Here is a 16,682-nt window from a genome sequence, read left to right on the forward strand (position 1 = left end):
CAAATCATGATTGCATCATCCATACTCAGCAGCTGAAACTGACACATGTGTATGGATGTCTGGTAATGACATGTTGGTGCATTGGGCTTTCAGGGATGGCTCTGTAAATGTCAGCAAACTGCATGAGGGGTCAGACATTGCATGAAATAATGTTATTTGTTGGAACTGCGAGCAATAGCATTGCTGCTTGTTCCTCAGCAATAGGTGCCTGTACGTGTTGCATGCTTTCATGTCGGACTGTCAGGGGTGCATGTTGTTAGATGTGATTGGATGAACAAGCGCTCAAGCTCATCTCATAAAACAACTCCTCCCAATTGCATAGCCATGCTATGCTGAATCATATGGCTCAAGGGGTCCTGTATGGAACAGGGTATTTTGACAGCTAAGGTGTACTCATCGCACACTTTGCTTGTCTGGGTGGTCCCCTGGACCATCTATACTCACATGTATTTAGCGGTTGGCCGTCCTACCAAGGGACCACCACCCCTCCCACCCTGTGTATTCCCTTCTGGGTCCAAGCTGTGGGGGGTTCTTTACAAGGGAGACAGGGGCATGGTCTACCTGGGCCCATTGTGATGCTTTGAACTACCATTTGGCTGCTTTCCATGCTCAGCCATCTGGTAGATGACCATAGGAATGTATGGAAGGTCCAGATGGCTGGCCAGCATTGGAAGTCTGGAAAGACTCCAATCTGAAATGTACTCCTTTGGGTCTATGAGGAGGAAGAACACTTTTGGCCAGACCTCCTCCTCTGTCACCCAGGGTATACATATTTCATGTAAGCATAGTTGCCTTCCTCGGGCTTACCCTAGACATTATGTATGGGTCCAGTCTGCGCTGCACTTGGTTCTCGCTGCTATACCCAGGTTCTGCACATCCCCAAGATGGCCAAGAGTTATACCCCACACAATGTGCCAGCAGAGATTTGCCTTCTGGCAGCGCTTTGCTGAGAGACCAACTTAACTTCCAGGCCAGTAGGATACCTGGCCGACAAGAGAACCTCAGATGACTTGCAGGTGCCTGTCCATCTGCCTCCCTGAAGTCCACCGGATCACTCGGCCTTTGTTACAGGCACTGAAATTCCACCTGTCTTGGGATGGTGTTGACTCAAAAGCATGCCTCTTCGGGGAGTGCACCCTTACAATGGTGGCTCTCCCCTCCAAGCAGAGCAAAGGCTGGACAGCTTGGTAGTTCCCCAGAAGAAATGCAGAGATGAAGGGGTTTGGGCTGACCACATCTCCTGACCACCACGCAGTGGGTTTTGTCTCCCTTGAGCCATGCCCTTGCACTTCTCCACTGAGCTTCTTTTTCCACAGCAGTCCGGGACGATGACCGTTCCACAGAGTGCAAACCCACCCTTCCACATGCCAGTGAAGAAGGTGTGTGCACCTGCCGCCCCCTCTCACACAAGTTGTACTTCAGAGGTGCTGTTGGTGCTCGTGTGACTGACCTGGTCCCCCAACCTGCAGAGTTGGAGCATGCTCTGACCCTCGGGTCCCACAGACAGGCTAAGGGTGTGAAAGTCGTCACAAGGCCAGCCACCTGAGCTTCCTTTACCTAACTGAACACTGATCAGATGTGGCAAACCGCTGGTTTTAAGCATATTACTGAGTGAAGGGAAATGAAATGTCCAGGAGTCCCTCACTAATGGTGAATGAGGAGGGAAGTGGCAAGTGCAAAATTCCCATGCAGCAGCAGACACGGGGTAGGTGGCACACAATGGCCGACTCCCCTGCATCGCTTAGGGGGCACAAGTCCTTCCGATTGAGTTCAACCCGAGGATGATGTTAAGCCGCTAGCGGCCCACAGTGCAGTGTAGGCGACTTAAGACCAGGACCCAGGATGGTGGCCTTAATGCAAGCACAACCTCAAGGCTGCATGGCCATCTGTTCCTTCAGCCAGGACCAACTGTCCATGTGGATCGGCTGGGCCCACCAGGTGGCCTGAGTCAGGCCTGGCCTGCATGTTTCCTACATTTGTCTGCAACCAGGCTCCAAAGACCTCACTTTAAGTGGTCCTAATAGTTTTTGGTAAGTGTCTCCCTGTGGGTTGGACGTGTGACGCGGGAGTCCCAGGGAAGAACTACTGGGGCTCAGCAAGGCAGACAGGGGAGCCCCAGGCCTCTTGAGAGGGCACCGTTCTAGGGCATCGGCAGAGACTCAGATGGTCATTGGTGAAGACCTGCACTTGGGTGGCCCTGGCTAAACCATAGCTGTCAAGTTTCTCTTTTCCATGCGTGATTCCTCATGGCAGTCCTGGTTGTATTCTTTCCCAAACTGCATGTCTATGTGAGCGGAAGTGGTGGTATTGCGAACCATGCTATGGTGCTTCTGCAACATGTGCCTAGGTGCACTTCCCATGGCCCAGCCTGCAGCTTACACTTGGGTCACTACAGCATTGATACTATGATGTGGAATGATTTTTCTGCCATGTGCATGTGGCCACACGTCAATGTGCTGGTTCACATGTGCATGTCTCGCAATTGTGTGTGTGTGTGAGTGGCAGTTGCTGGTTGACTCATGTTGACTACATGCTGTTGTTACTATTGTGTATTCCACACATACATTGTCACTATTGACTGATGTCTTTGTTCTTTGTTCCCTTTTCCACTGTTGCTGTGGCTGGCGAAGAGGGTGGAAACAGTGTTGTGGAGCAGAAAGCCAGGGTCAATACCTCCAGACCCAGGCACAGACCCCAGCCATGACCTGCTGTGACCACCTCTTCAGAGGATGATGTGGTAAGACTGCTGAGGTTGAGTCCCAGGATATCATCAGTGTGGCGGACACCTCAGCAGCAGTTAGACAGGGTGGTGGCGATGTAGCCATACAGGAGCACCAGAGCATGGAGACCTCTCTGGAGGCATCAGGAATGAGGATGCCATTGCAGCCCAGCCCATTAGTTCAGTTGGTGGAACCCAGGGGGGTGTACACTCTGCACACCTGGCCCCGTGACACAGGGATATGCAGTCCACTGTGCAGGGGTTGGTACAACCTCCTGTCCCAGGGACATCTGATGCAGCGCTGACCAATTTCAGCAATGAATCCACCCACTTCTGGCAGATATGGCCATCTGGGATGAGGTGCTACCCCAGCTGATTGGTGCAATGAGATGGCAGGCTTCAATGTGTGAGGTTGTACAAGCATCTCATGAGATTCTTGTGCAACATCACAAGCAGATGGGCCACCTTTTGGCACAAGTGGCAGCAGCACTCCTCTGGTCTCCAGTAGTCTCTCTGGCTGGCCACTGCAAAGGCAAATGCCTCTTCCTTATATGTGCCTCAGTCATCCTTTGCTGAGGCCTCCATTCCATTTACCATGACAGCCTCCTGTGCAGGAGTTCCATCATTGCCCAGTCTTGATGTGCCAGAGTCCCTGGTCGAGGCGGGAGTCCATATGATGACAGAGTAGGTGGTTGCTGAGTCTGCACAGCACTGGAGTTACAGCAGGCACATAAGGGCAGTGCAGGGGCCCTGCTCCACCAAAACAGACTGTCATTGAATCATAGGAAGTACCTGTGTAGTGCACACAATGCCAGGCAGCAACAGATGATAATGGTGAAGAGGCAAATCATGCAGGGCATTTGCATTGTTAGGAGGCAAACAGGGACAGATGGGGGCAAACAGGGACAGTCTACCATCGTGACATCGAGCTCCCATCATTGCTGTGTGCTGCAGGAGCAGCACACACACCAGCATCCGGTCCACAAAGCAGAGGTAAGCTCCTGGCATATTATCAGTTGCCAAAAAGCATGTCTGAGAACATCCAATCCATTCTCCATAATCCCCGAACTGCTGCGCAGTATCCTGCCTCTTCAATATTCTGATGTGCTTTACTCACATTACCTTCTTGATTGCCCCACGACGCTGAAATCCGAAAATTACTACATGCTGAAATCCTCAAGGCAACCTGCTTATAAGATGGCAGCCGCATCGTAATATCTTTCTGCCTGACTTTGTCTCTCTAGTGCCAGGCCTGTAGGAGGGTGCTGATTGGTGCAGCTACCAACATTCCCCTTCTACCAATCGTCGATAGGTGCGAGCCGGCCATCGAAGTAAGGCCAAGAAAGAAGGCCGGCTGACTGAGCTGACCGAGCGCAACTGGTGTTAGGTGCCTGGCTCCATGCTCATGTTCTACTTGGTTCTCATCCTTGGGTGTTCTCAGTTACATGTCCTGGTCGGCGGTTGAAAGCTAACCTGAAATCCGGGTTATTTTCGCATTGGATCACGGTGAGGCCCGGAAGCATTTTGGATTTGTCTGAAGCAAAGACTTGTATATGCTGCTATCAACCAACCTAGGTTCACCTCATTCACTGCATTCACCCATTTAATGTGGTGTAAGTCACACCCTAGCTGAGGCCCTGCCCTCTCCCACGTCCCCTTGTGCAGATATTTACCAAACTTGGTCTGCCCCCATGCACACCCATCAGCGACTTACCTCATCTAACTCTTTTTCATTGCCTGCGCTTAATAACATTCGGTTGGGGCACCCGTGCCAGCATTCCGCTCCACATACTATTGGACCTGAAGCGCATCTCCTTTGCCAGAACGTTCCGTCCCAGCTCCCTACTCACCGCAAGACTCAACTGCTTTAGCCTCTATTTATTTACTTGGCCTGTTGCTTTGCCTAGTTCCTAGCCTACTATACTACCTCTGTAAGATTTGTTGGTTTGTGCCTTTCATCTATTTAGCTTACTGACATTCCTAATGCCTAATGCATTATATTATCTCACTGTACTTTGGGATGCCTTCTTGATTTCGTTTGTACCTTCTGCTCGGTCATCCTGACCTACTGTTCAGATTACAGCATACCAAATCTAACTTGATCATATCATTACGAGAGAACCTTGACTACTCCAGCTATGCCTTGCATCTACATTAGTGTGCTGTAATGACCACTGTCACCCAGCTCCTAGTATAATTTCATTTTTGTTGCCTTTTTTTACACTTCATATTCCCCTACATTATCCATCCTGCAAAATTGTGAGTCACCGCCAATAACTGATGTGTCTTGTAACTTGTTTCACCTGTATTGTTTCTCACCCATTGCTTTGGACTCCTTTGCCTATATGCCAGGTATACTCGCAATCAATCTCCTCTGACCTAAAGACTGAATAGTCTTACCTATGTTATAATACTATTGTTGCTCCTGTCTAATTGCAAAACCCATATCCCTACTGCCCCCATGCCACCTCACTCAGCAGTGACAAGTTAGACCCTGGGCACATATGATATCTGAACATCTGTGCTGTCTTCAAACTGCCATCTGCTACTCTCACCAACTCAAGCCAGTAGGCACCTGCAGCAGACTTTACGCCATGCTACAGACCACGCACTGTGTCTAATCATTTTGACCTGGTTACTTAACTTATACTACAGTGCTTCCATTAACTTGTCCACCCAGTTTACCTCAATTGAGACACCTATCCCCTTTACTCTGCCGCCATTCACCTACTCAGGACATAACATGGCCTTAAACCCGAAAGGACAATCATTCAGTCCTACTTTCCCCACTGTATTGCAGTCACGCGCCAATTCTACCTTGATCTCTATAACACCCACCTAAAACCCTTACCTTAACTTCCCAGCCCTTTGACTTGAACTCTTCGCTTCTAAACCCACCCCGAACCAACCCTGCACGGTATCTGCAAGGAATCTCAAACCTGGCTCCAGACTCTTATACATTGCCCGTCACCATCCCTTCAACACTACGCCATTGAATTCCACCTTGCCTCCTGCAACTACTTTGTCTCCTGGTATCAAGAACACTATCAGCAGTACTACCACACACACACCTAAAGAAACCCTGGTCAAGGCCACACTGATCAACGCCAGAGCCCTTCCTGCTCATGCGCTGGGCATCGCTGACTTTATCACAACGCTTGACCTTGATTTCTTCGCCATTGCTGAAACTTGGCTCTATGCAGCCTCAGGACCTCTACTTTCTCTGGCCATCCCTACTGGATACTCGATTATCAGAGGTGACCGCAATACTAGTCAAACCAAAGGAGGTGGTATCGCATTTATTCACAAAAATTCCATCGGCCTTAGAGTCATCCTTAATCTACAGATCCCCTCAGCTTAGTTATTATCAGTGAAACTTGCTACCTCTCCTAACCAAACTATCACGTTACACCTTTTCTATAGGCCGCCTGGTCCTGCCTCCACGTTTGCGGAAGACATTACCTCCATCCTTTCAGACAAAACTAAGATTAAATCGCAAATGATCCCACTTGGTGACATTAACCTAGGTTTCCAAGATCCTAAGGACTCTACAGCTCTGGATATCACCGACACTCTATTCAATTTAGGCTTTACCCACCACATCAGAGAACCCACACAAAACAAGCGTAGAACCCTCGATTGGTTAGCTGATCTTAATTGCAACATCAACATAGAATCTAACCAATCATGTGCGTGGACTGACCACCACCTGATTACCTTTAACATTACAGCTAATGACCTATACTCCAAACAGGACATTGCCCCTTCAATCTGTACAAGAAATAAGAGGGATTTAACCTGTGAAAAACTACTCTCCCTCCTCCTTCCAACCCTTAACAAACTGTCATCATCATGTACAGACCCCACTGTCCTAATGGACATGTTTAATCATACTATGCTGAAAGCACTGGACTCTATTGCAACCCAAAACATGCACACATCTCAACTCCTGGTTTACACCAAATCTGAGAGCACTACGTGCTGAAAAACGAAACTCAGAAGTCCGTTGGAAAAGAAACCCTACTGACCTTAATAAATTGAGCCTTCTTTTAGCATCATTGAATTACAAAGATGCTATCTTCCAGTCAAAAGAGGAAACATCCAACAAGCGCATCATGCAAGCTGAATCCAACACTAAGGAGCTCTTCAAGGTATTAAAAGAGCTTGAATCTCCCTCTACTCCGCCGGATACCTGTAATAAAGACAGAACTTGGTGTGCTAATATTCAAAAAGTGCTTCTTGGTAAATAGCCACACTCCAAGCCAAAATCAATGATAAAAAAATCAGTCTCCAAACTGACACACACTCTAACTCTCTGCATAGCATCTCCACACCCAGCACCCACGCTCATAAACCTTTCAGTTTTACGCCTCTAACCACCATCAAGGTTGAAAGCATTATTAATAAACTTAAACCCTCCAACTGTCAGGGTGATTCGTGCCCAGCTTCCATCAACAAGGAGGCTTCTCACGAGCTAGCTCCCTTTATTACTGCCTTTATAAATTCATCGTTTGACACAGCCATTGTCCCAGACAATCTGAAGGATGCTTAGTTCATCCCCCTTCTTAAAAAGCCCACACTGGATGTGAGCATACCCACTAATTACAGGCCTATAACTACTGTGCCTCTCCTGCTCAAACTTTTAGACCGTGCAGCTTATCTGCAGAGCCAAGACTACTTGGAACCCAATAAAATTCTAGGCCTTAGACAATCAGGCTTCTGGCCTAGACACGAAACTGAAACGGCCCTCATTGACTTAAAAACTAAAATTGAGGACCTTAAAGACAATGGTAATCTAGCTCTACTGCTCCTACTCAATTTATCTGCAGCATTTGATTTGGTAAATCACCAAATCCTCTGCCGACACCTCAAATCAGCTGCACATTTCTCAGACAAAGCCATCATTTGGATTAGATCCTTTCTAGACAACAGGACTATGAGGGTAATCTCCCCTACCGCTTCTGCTGATCCCTCACCAGTCACAAGTGTGGTTCCCCAAGGATTGTGCATTTCCCCTACACTCTATAATGTGTTTACAAAACCACTTTTTGATATTCTGGATTATCAGAGTGTCACCTACACAAACTACACCGATGACACCCAGATACTCATTCCCATCAGCAGAGACTACACAGCTGATACAAAAGCTGTAAATGTCATCTACCAGATCATCCAGGCCTGGATGGCCCAACACGAACTCTGTTTTAACGATGAAAAGACCGAGCTCGTTATCCTTGGTTCTTATTACAGACTCAACAGACTTGATCCTACCTTTAAATCTTTTGTCATTGATGGCAACACCATTAAAATATCTAATGATACTAAAACATTATGTATTTACCTTGATGCCACACTATCTCTCTCCAGACAAACCAATGCTGTAATCTCAGCATCTGCCTATACCTGCAAGCTCACAACAGCTTGACATCCATTCCTTTCCACAACCAATTGCACCACACTTGCCAGAACCCTGATTATGTTGAAAATCGACTATTGCATCTCCTATTATCTCGGAACTAGTCAGCGTAACCTTAACAAGCTTCGGGTTACTCAGAACAATGCTATTAGAGCTATGTGAAAATATCCTGGGGAATCAGCACATATCAGATTCCATGCGGAGCCTACATTGTCTCTCAGTATCTCAAAGAGTTTCACTCAAAACACTTACACTGACGCACAAATGTCTTGCCAACCAAGCTCCCAGTTACCTGGCTTGCCGTTTCACCCAACATACCTCTTACCGCCCCCCTAAAAGCTGCACAGGCCGACTGCCTTTCCATACCCAGATACAAACTACAGAAATCAGGCGGATCGAGTTTCCCAGCCCTTGCCTCGAAACTGTGGAATTCACTGCCCAACCCCCTTAGAGCTGAACCTTCATTCCACACCTTTAAGAGTAAGGCCAAAGCCTGGCTACTCACCCAAGACCCCCCCCCAACACCTCCAGGCCCTAACCAGCCCGCCAACCAATCTACCACTCCCACTAAACCTACTTCAAACTAGCCTTGACGGTAAATATTCTGTAATTATGCAATGTTCTGTATAGCCTTTTACTGTAAATATTCTGTAATTTGTAATTCTTTACTCTCCGGCAAACTTTATCTATCTGTATATGTATGTTTACCTACTGTATGTAACTTAAGATATGCGCCCAGAAGCCTTAGGGCCAGGCGCGCTATACAAATAAACAAAATACAAATACAGACTTTGCACAAGTAGGCATGAGGCACACCAGCGCCTGCAGTGTCTGGTGTCAGCCCAGGTGGACTACGTGAGGCAGCAGGAGATGGAGAGTCAGTGTAAAGTGGCAATAGCCAGGGCCAGTGTCGAGGTGGAGGAGAGGTTGGCAAAGGGGTGGGCCACCATCCTGGGGGAATCCTGCATTGCCTGAGAGAAGATAGGGACTCAGAAGAGGGAGTCCCTGCAAGCCCCTCAAGCAACAATGGAGGCCCGCAAAATAAAAGAGGTGATGACTGGGCAACCCTCCAGACCATTATTCTTTGTCTGCCATGCATTACGAAAGGGAAAAGACCATATGCAAATCTGGCTTCTTCCCACCCCAAAAGGGACATTCCAGTCTGAACTGCTTGGTCAAATCCCTTCTGCACGGCACCACAAGCATCTCCATACACGTTTTGGCGTTGTTGGGCCTCATCACTGAGGAGTTGCTTGGGCCTCCAGGCCCAGCAGGCACGGAACCCACATCTAGGCACCCCCATCCCACTCAGGGTGACTACAGCAAAACAAAAGAGGTCATTTCTGAAAGGTTTAGAATTACTCTTAACCTCTGGCATTGCTCTGAGCAACCCTCCAGACCATTGTTCTTCACCTGCCAACCAATTACAAAAGGGAAAAGACCATATGCAAAACAGGCTTGGTACCATCCCAAAAGGGGCCATCCAGCCCAAACCTCTTGTCACATCCCTTCTGCATGATACCACAAGCGTCCTCAAACATGTTGTGGGATGTCTTGACCCACTTTTGCTCTGCCATGTGGCATCACTGTGTTCTTATGGTGCCAGAAACATCAAAATGGCCGCAAAACCCATGTGCGCGCCAAAACCTCTGAAAATCGCGCTCTGCAAAGCACAAAAAGATGGCTGCCCAATCTACCACACATGTTGTCAGCGGTGGAAGAGAGATCTCACTCCTGAAATATGTCACTGGGCTCCACAACATGTGAAGATGGAGTACAGATGGAAAAGCAGTGCTCTGCTAAAAGAAATCCAAAATCTTGCTTTAAATCATTTTTCATTGTTGCTGAAACTACAGAATGTCGGTACAAAACACCCTCAAACCTCCAGAAATATTGCTTGGTGCTACAATTCACTTAGTATAAGAAATCATTGTGAACATACAATGTCCTGAAAAGCTGAAAGCATCAAGGGATTTCCACAGTAAAAGTTGCCTGGCTACGGATGTCAAAATCTGGGCGCAGTACCCTCAGCCGCCTGAATGACAGCTGTCAGAAGCCTGCAGGATTAAACTTTTAAACATGTATAAACTGAAATTAAATGTAGCAATCTAAGTGGACTGTTGCTGAGAGTAACTTATGTTGTAACTGTTTTTATCCCATGGTTTAAAATCTTGAATAAGTATTCTAGCTGATATTTTGAAATCACAAGTTTGTTTTAAACTATGGAAAAATGCAACAGAAATAACATTTAAATTTAAGCCTGGCTAAAACCACCCAAACTGGAAAAAACAGCTTTCCTCACAAAAGGAAGACACTTCCCCCCAGCTGAAACTCACAGGGAGGTGTGAATTGCTGGTAAGCCCAGGACTAAACAATGGACATCCTCCAGCTAAAGGAAATGCTAGGTGTGAACAGTCGTAAAATGGCCTCTGGCAAGGAAACAATGAGGAAACTACTCCTGAACTGAAGGGAGACAAAAAGAGGCGGAGAAAAACAACCATCTGTGGTTGGACATTCACAAACAACATTGTGTTTAAATACATATAACGTGCCACTGAAAACTGTCAAGAACAGAAAAATAACAGAATGGTAAATCTAATTTTTGGCTGCACATTTCAAGAGGCGGCGAGATCTTGTGACATCATTTGTAAGGAAACGGCAGAAAATGTGATATTACACAAAATTTATTTCTGATAGAAGTATGAAACCTTATACATGTATGCCCATGTTCAACACGCACATTTGTAGACATTTGCTCCTAAATTGGACATTGTGTTCCGGAATAAATGGGCAAAATTCTGTGGAAAGCAGACACAAGATCCCACAGCGACGGGGCTTGGAGGAGTAACTGCTGTACAAAATAGGTAATCTGTATATGTGGTTGTTATAGACATTGCACATGTGGAAATATGTATTGTACCAAAAGTAGATTTTGTGCTCAAGGAGCTAGGGGTGGACTCTAAGCCTCATAAACCCACACCATAAAGGTGACAGGCTATTTTTCTCCTCCTATCAAGGTAGAGAGGAGATCCTAACCAATCCCTGTCAAATGCGCACCCCCTTTATCATGAGCATAAATAGAGACAGCAGAAGACATAAAGTTACACACAGATTCACCCACTATCCTATATCTGGCGGAGCACCCTGCTGCAAAACTATCCATCTTACTTGCTCCAGACTCCAGAAACTTGGCAAAGCAGAAAGGCCCACTACATAACTGAACCATTTTCAGCTAGGCCTTACATTTCCAGAACCAGAACCAATCCCACAAACCTAAGGGGAACTAAACTACAGCCGGGCTACGCTGTACTGCTTGCCTGCTGAAATAATTATCATCAGATCCAGTCCTGTGTCATGCGGTGTCCAGAGCGCCTTGACGCTGCCAAGATCCGATGTGCCCTGCAGTCTGTCCTGACCAGAATCCTTCACCAGAATCCACAGCTTTCATTTGCATCTAAAACCGCATTCCCACACCCATACGGTTCTTCCTTAATCGCGATTATCGCGCACTGAAAAGTTTGCCGCAAATTTTGTTTTAGGGAAATTCTGCAACGTGTAAAACAGCTTTTGTTTGCTCCCGACCTTAATTTTAAGATTTCATATTGTTTCTTAGTATCAAATCATTGCTAGTGTTTGTGTGCAACTATTCAAAGAGGCTCCCATAAGAATGTAAGCAATTTCAGAAATTTAAACCATATTTAGTGTTTTTACCCAATCCATTCTCAAGATAACTTTAAAACCATTCTGACCGATTGCCAATCAATTCTGTTTTTCTCTTGTGTTGATGGGGGGAAATTGGGATTGATATTTGTTTGAATTCTGCCATTCCTGAATACCTGCTCTCTCTCCTCTTTTCTCTTTACATTGCCTATTGGGGGGTTGAGGTTGTGTGCAGGGGGAACTAGTAACTACACTGTTATTTGATCTGAACACACACACAGAAAGTATTATTTATGTGCTTGTTTTTCTCACTATTACTCCTTGTGTATTAAAGAGATTGTTTAGTGTTACATCACCCCATTGGTGATCATTGTGTACCCATTAAACATTGTATGATTAAATTGTGAATACATAAATAAATATTTTAACTTTGCAAACCAGCCTGATTCCTGGTTCAGTGTGACCGGGGTGGTTCCACGAGAGGGGCGTTATATGAGTGGTACATCGTTCAGAATAAAAGATCTTTTAGACAAAAATAAATAAGGATTTCAGTTGTGCATTACACGCTAGGCATTGACTTGGGTGTGTGCCGGACTGAAATCACTTACATTCTTTGGGTCTGGTGCAGAGGGGATGTGACTTAGCAGTTGCCCATAGCAATGCCAGAGGCTATGATTTATTCTAAACCTTCAAGCCATCACCTCTTTTGTTTTGCAACAATTGAGGGTTGGGGCAGGGGTCAGTGGGGTACTGGAAGAAGGGCAGACTAGCAGGTGTTTCCTGGGGTTGGGGGATTGTGCATAGGCCAGTGGGGTACTGCGAGGAAGACGGGTTTGCAGGTGTTGCCTGGGCTTGGGGCAGAGGTCAGTGGGGTACTGGGAAGAGGGTGGGCTTGCTGGTGTTGCCTGGGGTTGGAGGGTTGGGGCCTGGGTCAGTGCAGTACTCGAAGGAGTGTGGACTAGCGGTGCTGCCTGGGACAGAAGTCAGTGGAGTACTGGGAGGAGGGCAGGCTTGTGGGTGCTGCCTGGGGTTGGGGCAGGGGTCAGTCAGTTACTAGGATGAGGTTAGACTAATGGGCGCTTCTTGGGGTTGGAGCATGGGTCAGTGGGGTACTGGGAGGAGGAAGGGCTTGTGGGTGCTGCCTGGTTTTGGGTGGTTGGGGCAGAGGTCAGTGCAGTACTGAAAGGGGGACAGGCTTGCCGGAGCAGCCTGGGGTCAGGGGTTTGGGGGGTTGGGGCATTGGGCATGGGGCAGTGGGGTACTGGGAGGAGGGCAGACTAGTGGGTGCTACCTGGGGTTGGGGCAGTGATTAGTGGGGTACTGGCAGGCGGGTAGACTAGCGGGTGCTGCATGGGGTTAGGGCAGTGATCAGTGGGGTACTGGCAGGAGGGCGGGCTTGCGGGTGCAGCCTGGGGTTGGGGGGTTGGGGCAATGATCAGTGGGATATTGGGAGGAGGGCAGGCTTGTGGGTACTGCCTGCGGTTGGGGTTTTGGGGCAGGGGTCAGTGGGGTACTGGAAGGAGGGTGTGCTGCTTTGAATTAGGGGGACAAGTGCAGTTTCTCTGGGGTGTGCAGGCGTTAAGGGGACCAGGTTTAGTTTTGCCAGGGTTTGCTGGTGCTGCTTTGATTAAGGTGTACAAGGTGCAGTTTCTCCGGGGTTAGCGTGTGGTGCTTTAAGTTAGAAGGATCAAGTGCAATTTCACCAGGGTTTGCAGGTGCTGCTTTGAGTTAGAGGGTTGAGGAGCAGTTTCGTTGGGGTACTGAGATGCGGTCATTGTGGGCATTCTGGGTGCAACTCGTTATTGTTTGTGGTGCAGGTCTCGTTGCACTTTTGATTCCATGAATCGGCTCCCCATGCTATTCTTTTTACCCGTGTAATGTTCTTTCTGCCGCTAAGTACCTACCATGGACTTAGTGATTTTTTTTTTTTGTAAATTAGGCCATTAGTGGCTTAAGGATGAGTGTGGAGGCAGTTAATAAATAAATTACACTATGTGCATTCTGTAGATTTTCAAAGTATTTTTTGAGACGAAAGGGATATTTTACTTTGCAATTTAAAGTAATTTCATCATGTGATTGGGAGAGATACATGTGAGCGATTTTATGATGTATTTGAAGGCTGTATTGCTGCGCTCAGAAGGGTTGTATGCTGCATGTATTTTCAATTTCAAGACGCATTTGATACAGAGTTCATAAGGTAACATTTAACAATACGAAACAGTGTACATAATCAAGCTCACATCCTATCATGTTGGCACAAATCGTATATGTGACCAGAACTGTAGATTTTCTTTTTCTATAACACAGTTCCAAAAATCCAGAAAGAATTATTTCTTATTCTACATTGCATAAACTGAATTAATTCAAGTACCCTATTTATTTACTACTGTGCCTCATAGCTTCAAGAGTTGTTTCTTTCAAACTTGTGTCTTTCAGTAATCATTGCATTTGTTTTATCTTAATCTATTGGTATGGTGGCCATTAATTCTTGCATAGAATGCAAAGATTAAAGTGTTGTTCTTTCAATTTACTGCATAGAGTTAATATTGTATTACAAACATTGGGCCTCATTACGGCTTTGGCGGTAGCCATGCTGCTATTGGTGGCATGGCTGCCTCCAAAACTGGGTCCGGGTTCCCTGAATGGGGAATTACCGAGCCATTCTGAGATTGGAGGGCCCAGCAATTCCTCCCTCAGGGAACCCGGGCCCTGACCTTCCCCATTCCCATTCGAGCCCCCATAGGGCTCAATGGGAATGGGTGCAGGGAGCTAAAAACGGATCGATTACGACCGGGCTGTTGTTAGCTCCCTGGTCCCCTCGCGGGACCCGGTAACGAATACTGGTTTTACCAGGCGTCCTTACCGGGTCCCGCGAGGGAACCTCGTAATCAGGCGGAATGGGTTTAACGGGTCCGCATCCATTAGCGTCACCCGTTAAACCATTCCGCCTGACTCGTCATGAGGCCCATTGTGTCTTAAGTACGAGTAGATGTAACCTTCCTTACTTCAAATAATTTTTAATTGGATTGTCAATGAGGTGGCAATCACTTTTCTCCAGGTTTCTATTTTTTATTTCTTTGTTTTCCTTCTAGAAATGATATAGTGTCTTGGTTGTAAATACTTCTAAATTAGAATGTTCATGTTTCTGTCGATAAAGTGAATGAAGACTAAATTGGTATTATTAATTTAATAATACATGGACTCTCTATTCAAATAATGTTACTAATAATGAGAGACCCAATATTCATTTAGGCTTAATTAACGTTTTTTAGTTATAACCTGTGTCCTTATTTTTGAGCCCCGGCAATTATTGTCGCAGACTCACTTTTATTATGAAGTGGTGATAGTCTGTGCATCCATCAATCACAATGAACAGGTGTGAGCTATAGTATAACCCCAAATATGATGACATTGTGGGGAACAGCTATGGATGGTGGCAGCAGTTGTGGGGACATGCCCACCCACGGTGTCACAGGAGTACTAGAAAATATTTATGCCTTAGCACTTATTTGTTACAAATTAAGCACTGGGGGGCATGACAGTACAAGACCGCTCAACACACAAAGGGCTTCATTCGTCCCTGCTCGTATCCTGGCAGTAGAGCCGCCAGGATACCAGCAAATGTGGATACCATTTCCGGCACCCGGCCCGGCAGCATTGTCACCTGAATAAGGGTGCCGGGGGAGCAGTGTTGATCTGCTCCATGAGGGGATTTACCATCGTTACTGCCCTCCGGCAATGCCTGTGGTAGTGACAAGGGCTTTTTTAGCCGGTAGGGTGCCTAGCTTACCTCTATCATTTAGCTGGAGATAACCCAGGTGCCCCACGGCATTCCCGTAGTTGGGTGGTCCGGTAAAGTGCCAGTATCCTTGGATTCCGGTATTTTTTTTGCCCGACTCAGAATGAGGCCCAATGTTCAATCATGTAGGCTGGTGATTATACTTTCTTGTGCTATGAAAATCGCTTCAATTTTTGTTTTCTGTTTATATCTGAAAGCTAAGTGACACTACCTGAGTGATCATGGCAGGCACAACTTGTTTCTGTCTATTATTGAAAGCAAAGAGAGTCAACCTAGTGCCCATGGTGGATATGTTGAATACAGTAGTAGTGCAGTTTAAATGTTCTGTAGATTTCAACTTGTTATGCACAAAAATAATGCAGTGACCATAATGTGTACTGCTTCTGGCCATTATAACGAATCCCAGGATGTTGTCACTGGGTCTGTAGGTGGAGACCCTTCCCATGAGGCCAGGGAGGTGAGGCCACTACCCGATACTGCCCCTGGTGTAGTACTCAGTGGAGGATCTCAAGGGGAAGGAAACCCCCCATGGGACCAGTGACTACTGTTGTGACAAAACGCAGTATCCACCAAACACTTACACCTCTCCTTCACCCCTACTCTCTCCATCCCTACACTCCTATGCCATGTAATTCTATTAACAAATTAGGAAGGGATTGAAAGGCACACTGCCAACAACCAGTGAGACAAGGAAGAGGTGCAGAGTAATGATGACCACTCTGCAGAACCAATATGAGTGATCTAGATAAAAAAGGACCTATTAGGCACATCATGCTAATAAAAAGGATGGAAGGACCGCTAAAGAGGAGAGATCCACCCAGGAGGAACCAAGGGCCAGGAAGCCATTCGGCTTGGCGTGGGGAGAAGACTGCTGACCGGGAGGCAGTTGCAGCTCTCATGAGGACCAAAAACAATCTGAAACCGGCAGGCGGGTGAGGAGGATGGAGAACCAGGAGCCAGGGAAATGCAAGCCCAGCAGCACTTCCTAACTGCAGAGCTGGCACAAAGGAAGCTGAGCCACAGAGAGAGCTGTGATACGAACAGAGCTGCTGCAGCAGTTAGTGAGCATAGCCACACTTCCATACTGA

The sequence above is a fragment of the Ambystoma mexicanum genome, chromosome 6p, assembly GCF_040938575.1.
Source record: "Ambystoma mexicanum isolate Mex_15411 chromosome 6p, UKY_AmexF1_1, whole genome shotgun sequence".
Lineage (NCBI taxonomy): Eukaryota > Metazoa > Chordata > Amphibia > Caudata > Ambystomatidae > Ambystoma > Ambystoma mexicanum.